Raw genomic sequence first — 9,562 nt, forward strand, 5'->3', positions numbered from 1 at the left:
GTAGTAATATTCGCCAGGGGTTAGGAGGTTGAGGGGGGGCAAACTCACAACTAATGGACGCGGTGAGTGTTGTAGAGGGGAAGAGCATGCCTTTAATCTCACTTGGGTGAGGCAAAGTCATAAAATGCAGCCAAAATGTTTGTACCCTCATAATATTCTGAAATAAAAATAAATAAAAAGAAGAAAGCAGAAATAACTGCTAAATTTACTCACAAAATCTTCATTGGAATTTAAGTAATATTTGTATCCTGCCCATTATAATAAATGCTTTCAGTCTGTAGGAAAAAAATGAGGTTCAGGGAGACATGAAATCTTCTTCCCTAACTGTGTCTTGGATCAGGATATCAGAATAGGAATACTGGATCCCTGACGAATTATCTGTGTGATTTTACCTTTAAATCTGTTCTTGTATGTAAAGTGAAGGTAATATTTAGCCTAGACTGTCAATTATGGGAACTTTTTTCTTTCTTTCATTTTTTTTTTTTTTTTGGTGTTGTGGGAAAGTGTTTCAGATGTACTATAATGAAATCACAATTGGGATGAGACTCTGTAAAATTTAAAAAAGTAACAGAACAGGTTGTTAAGTACTTTGTCCCCTGGGATACAACAAGCACTGAATACATGGATTTATATATTGCTATCATCATTGCCTCATGCTAAACTCACTTATTGCCATCCTAGACCTTACATTTGTATATCAATTTTTTATTTTTCTTTTTGTCATGTTTGTCCTGGATGGCTTCTTGGGACATAGTCACACAATCCAAATGGACGTTAATGGAATGCAGCCAGCCACCTGAGATGGCTGTGTTTTACTTAACTGTTATGGGGGTTGTATCTATTATTAATAATACTGAAAACTGTAACCACAGAACCAGTTAAGTCTGGTTCAACTTTGTTAGTAACAACATGGAACAGAATGATGAGTTGTTCCCTACAGAATGTCCACCTAATTCTCTACTGTTCTTTTCAAGAATAGTAACTCTCCTCTTATTTGTTTTCAACTAAGGCTGGGATTTGAGAATAAGCCTGTTTCACCTATTTATAATTCATTACCAGCCAGCAACACCACTGATTTAATACTATCTTGTCAGTGGATAAACTCCAAATATTTAATTTACACTATTCTGGTGTAAAAGATGCATCTTGCTGCTCCTCTTCCTCCATTTTGACTTATTAAGACCGAGGCCCTTTTCCATGGATTTTGCCCTGCTTAGGTGATTCTGATGGCTCTTTGGAGGCTCTGGGCCTGGGCACTCAGGTGGGAAGGACTCTGCAGGCGGGAGGGGAAGGAGCAGAATATGGGGCAGTGGGGAAAGGGGCTGGGGAAATTAAATGCATAATTTTTACATAACTTTGCTTTTATAAATTGGGAACCAATTCATCTTCTGGCAAATATGTGAGTAATTATATGTGGGTCTAGGGATCACAAGGACCATTGATAACATTGATTCTTGTCCAGAAAAATTCAAGAAAACAACGAACCCTACTGGGAAGATCATCGGATATGAAGTCAAAGGAGCAGACTTTGAGACTTAGCTTTGTCACTATTGTTCTTTGTAATCCTCAGCAGCCACCGTGCTTCTCAAAGGGAGGGACTGTGTTTTCCTTATTTACAAAATGGAGAAATAACTATTTGTGAGCAATGAAATAACAGTTATTTATTAAAGTTAAAATAGCATACAACGCTGCTATCTATTATTGCTCTTAATAAAAATAACCAGAAAGATATAGGAGGACTAAGTATAAATGACTGAAATGTATGATATTATAATGATCACAAGAAGTAAACACAAGGTTTGATGGAAACTTGGAGCAAGGAAGGGAGGAAATAAGGAAGGAAGAAAGACAGGAAGGAAGGTGGGTTGACGCTGAGTTAGGGTGGTCCATGGTTTCACAGAAGAGGCTGTCCTTGAGATTGGTGATGGAAGTAGGATCTGGGCCTCTAGCAATAGTGAGAAAGACATCAGATGGAGAGAATAGCATGAGCAAGGGCATGAAGATGTAACAAGACTCTGATGTACCTGGGATGCAGGAACTAGGAATTAAAGGATGGGGATATGGATGAAAAAGTAAATGGAGTCAGTTTATGGCCTAATTAGGAGCTAGGGCTTTATTCTTTCTGGAGAAAGGGGCCACGTATACACATTTTTAATGTATAGTGCTGCCCAGTTGGAGAGCTGGCTTTGTGTAGGATGATCAGGAATGAAGAGTGACAAGAGTTGAAGGGACCTGGGAGGAGCTAATGAAATAGTCTGGGAGATAACGACAGTGATGGCTAAACAAATTAACAATGGACATTTATGGAACTTTACTATGTTCCAGACACGTTAAATACATTATCTCATTTAGTTCCCTGATTGTAGGAACTATTATTTATTTTACCTTCTTTTACGTTTGAGGGAACTGAAACTCATGAGGTTTGAATAACTTGTTCTAGATCAAGTGTTCCAACCTAGAGGTGGAAAGACCCATGTTCTCCAACATAATAAGGCTTCGAATTACAGCCTTTCCTACAACTTTCAATTTTTATAAGTAAATTTCATCTCCTGGGTTTACTGGGTTTTGCTGAACTGGAATACATTCTTTTTTTTGTTTTTTTTGTAGGACAAGGGATGAAGCCCTTGGAAGGTCAGATAGCAGCTAATGAGCCAATGATGCTGGAAAGTGGCCTTCATGCCTGTGTCAGCTTACAAATGCATTGCCCATCCCCAAGGCCTGTCCTTCCTTGCTGGCTGGCCTGCCAGGGCCCAGGAGATTCCTTTTAAAGCTGGATACAATTATCACCCAGGAAATTTTCTTATTTAAAATTACCTTGATTAATTAGTTTCTCTGAAATTTGTTTAGGAATGAGGCAAAGAATTCCTTAAAGTTTGGTAATTGCCCATCTCCGGGTACCCAATCAATCTTAATGATGTCCAAGGCATCTTGTTAGAGAGGGGAGTTATGACAACTGTTGTCCTTGGAACCTCAGTCCCACACAGGCAAGAAGAGTTTGTCAGCATTTTGCTGCAATAGCTTCTTTGGTGTTAACTACTGTTTGGTCAGGCTCTAAACTCACATAAACTTCTTCTGAGTCACAGAAATGTTAGAATTGATAATTACCTTTAGAGACAATCTGGGCTGAGCCCTTTCTTTGTGAGCTGAGAGAATGGGCAAGGGGAATGGGTCTGTTCAAGATCACAGAGTTAGTCAGAAACACAACCTGGTCTAAAATATGGTCCTTCTGATATTTTGGGCAACTGCTCCTTCTAGGGTACCACGATACCTACTCATAAAGAAAGAGAGGAAAGAAAGAAGGAAAGAAAAAAGGGAGAAAAGAATAAAGAAATGAAGGAAGAATGGAAAGAAGGAAGGAAGGGAGAGAGGGAAGGAGGAAAGAAGGAGGAAATGATGGAAGGAAGGAAGGCAGACAGGCAAGCTCAAATAGTTATCACACTGGAAAGGGAATATTAAACATTTATTATTAACTCATGACTCTTTCCTAAGGACTTACCATTTTAAAAGATGAAAAAGAAGACAATTATGTTCTTGTAGAATTTTAGAAATCTATGATAGGGACATATGGAGATTTTTTATAAAAAGTAAGTCAATGCTTCCTGGTGCTTTCTGATGAATCCGGCAAGGGAAGAAAATAGCATTAACTGCTCAGGGAAATAGTGACGCTTACTCTCCTTTTTATCCACTTTGTTCCATTTGCTACCCAATTAAAAAAAAGAAAAGTCCTAAATCTTCTCTCTGAGAGACATTGAATATAAACTGAATGGCTATTAGCTATGCAAACATATTTTATGTATTTATATGCAATTATGTATGTTTTATATTTATAAACTCTGTGTCTATGTACAGTGTACACACACACATATGTAAGAGCAAATATATCACAGAGAAAACATTATAATACTTTGGGGGAAGGTTCTGAAATGATAAAATGATGAGTTTAAGTAATTCGGTATGATAGTGCTAAGATTTAAGATAAAAATGTGAGGCATGTCCAATTTTTTTCCCTTTAACAAATCATGAAAAATACAAGAAATTTGTCCTCTCTATTTGGAAATGCTTATACAATTTGTTGTTTGGTGTACATTCCAATGTTGAAAAATAATATTTATTCATCGTAAATATTCCAATAAGGTGTTCAAATGAATACACAATAAGCACTGAGCATTGTCACAACCCAGAACGCCATCTTTCCTCTCTAACAGTGATCATCTTTAATAGTTCCTTGTATTTCCATCCACAGAATTTTTATCTGTTTGCAAGGACATACATGAATGTATTTTTGACATGCATACTAAGGAAAATGGGAAGACATTTGTGCATATGATTCTGCACATTTTTAAGTTTAAAAAATACCTAAAGATGATCATGCATGTGCATATTTATTAATTACCTAACTCGACAAATATTTGTCAAATGTTACTTTACTAGGTGCTATGCAGGGACTATGCTAGGTCAGGGATATATACACTGGTCAACAAAAACAGATACAAATTTAGCCTTCTTGGAGCTCATGGTTTAGAGAAGAGACAGGGAAACTTACAATCACAAATACATGTAAATAATACAACATAATAAGCTCTTCGAAGTAGAGATTCCTGGTCACATATACTTTAAAGGATGTAAATTCTATAAAAGTATTTAGAGCAGCAGAGCCTGGCTAATAGAAGGTGCTGTTCCTTGTCCAGAACATGTATGGATTCCCTCATCATGGAGTGCTGTGTTCACTCACCACACGATGGCAAGTATTCTCCAAGAAAGTGACTTTCCCTGCTAAGCTGAAGTTGGAATGTACTCTTTGGCCATCTCACATGAATACATAATTATATAATAAGGCAAATGTTTATATATTATTTGTAATAAAAATAATACATATTTTATTAAATATATTTATAAATACTGGGAAACCAGCACCCTCTTGAACAGAGCAGCACACAAATAAGACTTCCCAGGCACATTCTCAGAAGAATGTTGGACTCTTTGAAGTCTATCCATGTTCTCCCTAGTGATCGACGGACCCCAATCAAGAACTCCTGCTTTAGTAGAGGTAAAGAAAACCATTCAGACTAGAAAAGGAGATAGAAGCTCAGTGATGGAGCATCTCAGAGGTACAAAATGCACTGTGAGGAGTTCTGATTATACTGGTTCTGCCATTAACTCTCATTTTTGTGGGCAAGCCATGTCAACTCTCATGGTCATAATACGCATTTGTGTTACTCTCAAATTGTGACAACTTGAACCATAAGCCGCACAAGGACAAGGACTGTTTCTACTTTGTTCTCTGCTGAATCTCTAGGTATTAGCACATAATTGGATAAATTGTTCATAGTAGGTATTCAGTGAATATTTGGCCTGTGGGCTAAATGGGACCTATTTGATTTTATTTCTGATGTGGTCTAAAATAAGAATTATGAAAATAAAAACAATAAAGTTGGCCAAAAATAATTTCTCTTATTTGGTCACTAATCAATGAACATTGAGAAAGTCGTGCTGCAACTACCATCAGCCTGGAGCTGAGGAAGTACCTGCTGGCAAAAGGCTCAATCAGAGCACAGGCATCTCGATACCTAGAAATGTGGCCGTCAGACACAGGTACATAGTTCATGGTACACTGCGCTGTAAACAGACAAAAGATACAGACTTGCAAAAAAGGATAAAAGGGCTTTATTCAGTTGTCATATTCCCGCTCTAGCTTTCTGCCCACTTGGGCTGGTATCTTCGAGGTGGTGTTATAAGGCTGGTTCAACCAACGTTGGACAAACTGAGAACTGGAATCGACTGCTACTACTTGAACAACATTGCTCCAGTCTGGGTGAAAAATCACTTCTAGGGTGACAGTGTTAGGAAGACGAAGGAAAAATGGCAAGGAGAAAGTCCTTTATCCCTTTTTCCACCCTCTAACCACCTTCTTGTACCTCTTGGAAACTAACAGGAGCCTGGTAGGCAAAGGAGGAATGTGGCTTGCAGAGTCCCCACCAATGCATCTTAAAGGAGACTATGAGTGTGTTTGAAGCAAAAAGGCAATAGCTTAATAACTGTCACACCCTCCAATCAACTGGAAAAAGTTTACTAAGTTTTGAAGACAAATTAATGTCTCTTCAGTCACTATACAAATTCTGTTGGACACATATACAATTTCCTTATTGCCCTTAATACTATCTAACAATCACTCCTTTTCTCTATCATTGTACCTTATACATAAATATATATCTATTAAACATTTTCTTGTGTTTATTTGATTACAAATACTTGTTTTTCCCACTGAATTATTCTTTCCTTGGGGGCAGGGCCCATATCTTAGTTCTCATTAGTTCCCAGTGACTGACATAATACCTGTGTGTACTTGGTAGATATGAAGTTCAATGTAGGACTTCAGAGAACATGTTTTGGAGTTAGGAAGACCTGGGTTTGAATTGTCTGTCTCTGCAAGTCACTAGCTGTGTGACCTAGAACAATCTGTGCATAATCATTTCTATCCCTCAGTTATCACAACTGTCAAACAAGTCCTGTGGCTTATTATAGTAGACATACACCTTATCTCTCTGAGATTTTTAGGACTCTTCTTAGCCACAGCTCTACAAGATTCCATTTTTCTCTTTGAAATTAAGAAATCTGATTTTGTGTTAGCATCTCTTACTGGCATCTTCATTCTATTAAGGACAGTCACATAGATTTTCAGTGATCTTCTCACAAATGCATTGACTTACGCTTGGTGAAAAGAATGTCTTTTGGACTCTTTCAAGGAGTATGTTTGGAGCAGCAGTTCAGGGTGTAGTCTAGGAAAATTTGGGCTTTTCAAGACTTCTTCAAGTCTTCAAATCTATTTTCATAATAGTACAAGATATTACTGATATCGGCTTTACATTTTCCATTGTAATTAACCTTTAAGAAAATACTACTTGGTGAGTTTTTGTGTATTATTAGAATATCAGAATTATCTGAAAAGGCCATTCATTAATAAATATTCTTTCCATTTCTAACTGCTTATCTATTTGAGGATAAAATTTCTTCATTTATTTCAACCAAACAACCTATCTCAATAGACTAAATGTAAAAGCACCTGTGAGAATTTCAGCTGTTTTGTATTAAACATATACAGCAATGTCACTCTGATCACTATTTTTGCTATGGAAATATAATGATCTAGATTATTAAGCTATTATGTTAACATGTAATGGGTTTATTATTGATATTTATATGATTAATAAACATTACAAAAATTTCTTAGTTTTTATTTCTGATGTGGCAAATATCAATTAACATAACCAATATAAACAAAATCTCTTTGTGATCCTCAAGAATTTTTGAGTATAAAAGAATTCTGAGGTCAAAAGATTTGAGAAGCACAAGTTTAGTTGAGCAACTTGTACGTAATTGATCTGCTCCAACATTCTTATTTATCTCCCTCAGCTTTTGAGCCTTTTTCTTCACTCCATGTGGGATTTGGTTGCATCTCAACTGTATTAATTAGAGTTCTCTGTTGGGATTATTCATGGTTTCTTCACCTTAGTTCCACACCTTTAGTTTCCATTACTGGCATTCTCTCCAGACCCTGCTGTGACAATTAGCAAAATCCTACACCTCCTCAGATGCCTCCTCATTTTTGCCAGAACAGTCCTTGTACTCCCCATCTGGGTTATCTCTGTATCTAACTCTCCCTTGCCCCTGGAAGCAAAGACAACCTGTTGGGGAGGAAGGATTGAGGAAATCTACATCTCTTGCCAAGGCTGCCTTAGACAAAGTCATTAAAAGTTTTTCTTTTTGTTTTTCTCTAGAGAGAGGGAAGGAGCTATTTTCACAGACAATAAAAATATAAAGGTATATGAATGTTAAAAATTTTCATCACCAACTCCTATATATATTTATTACTTCCTAAGTAACTCTCAGATTGGTTCATTTCTCACCAAATCCATTGCTATCAACCCAGCCTAAGCACTATCTGTTCTAACTCGGGCTTCTGTAATAGTCACCTCAATTGCTCTCTCTGCCTTTACATTTCTATTTTTCACATCTTAAAGGGAGTATTATTTTTAATTTTAGTTGACCATATCACATAGCTGAGTAAATCTGTCAATGGCTCTCCATTGCACTTAGAATATACTCCAAAGTCATTAATACGGACTGCCCAGTTCCTATGCAATCTGGCCTTGCCAACCTCTTGGTCTAATTTGGTGCTGCTCTATTTATCTCTCCAAGGACCAGCCACTGTGAACTTCCTTCACTTTCTCCAGGATACACTACTCTCAGCAACCTGGAATCCCCACTTCCATGACCTGCTTTCACTAGTAAACAACTTTTATTATCCTTCAATTCTCAGGTTGAGTATTACCTCTTCAGATAAATCATCACTAAGATCCCATGTTGTCTGATAACAATGCAAACTTATTAATTATTTATGCAAACTTATTAATCTCCACAATACTAGTCATAATTTATAACTATAAATTTATATAATTATTTGATTATCCCCCATAAGGCTATAAGCTCTACAATGAAGGTGCTATATATGCATATACATATATATGTTTGTGTTTATTTGTATATACATATATAGCTTATTTTAATTTTCAATTATTTTTTCTTTTTCTGTTTTTTAATTTTTGATTGACATGTATTCAAAAACCTTTATATATATGACTTCATTTAATCTTCACAACAACCTTATGAAGAAGACAAGTTATTTCTATTTTATAAATAAGAAAACTTGGCTTTGGTGAGTTTAAACACACTGTTCTTGGTCACACAACTGGTGAAGGGTAGATCTAGGATTCACACTGACGCTATCGCTGTCCTTAGTTTGCCTCTTAATCATCACTAAGCTCACCTAAGACATTCCGTTTCCTCGCAATTCTATTTCTTCTAGTATCTAGTTTGCTATTAGGCATAGAGGACTTGCTCCATAAATATGAATCAATATACTTATGGTTTGATGCAGTGATAAAATTTGCTGTAACCATGTGACTCTAGGGCAATCAATAAATTCTGACTCTCCATGTGATTATTTATATAATGGGCCATTTAAAAAAGTAATTGTAAATGTATTTCAGGACTAAAATTGTATGATATTTTCATTATCAGTATTGTTATCATTCTGGACTGCAGTGATTCTTGAACATCTCCTGTTTGCAGGTTATCCTGTAGGTTAATCATCACTTCCTATTTCTTCTTAACTCCTATTCATAAATGAAACTCACATATCAAAAAAGTTTTTTCTTAGGTTAATTGGATCTATTTTATTCATGATGAATGACCTCTCCCCACCTCACTCCAGAATGATAACTGAGCATTATAATTGGTCACTTGGCACAGGAATAGCACACAGAGATTATCTTTTTTTCATCAGCAAATCCCAAAGGGATACTTATGATTATATGGTCTCTCAGTATTGTTATTATTGGAAAGAGGATTCCTATGGAGTGAGTAGAAGGCACTTTTTATTCTAAGGTAATGTGGAAGATTCTGGGTTTCAGGTGAAATTCAAATGAAGTGATCATTTATGTTCACGAAAATAAGTATTTTATTTAATTAACCAAAGGAAAAAAAGGTCAATAAATCACAAAAT

This window comes from Propithecus coquereli, unplaced genomic scaffold, assembly GCF_000956105.1.
Source record: "Propithecus coquereli isolate 6110/MARCELLA unplaced genomic scaffold, Pcoq_1.0 Scaffold202, whole genome shotgun sequence".
NCBI lineage: Eukaryota > Metazoa > Chordata > Mammalia > Primates > Indriidae > Propithecus > Propithecus coquereli.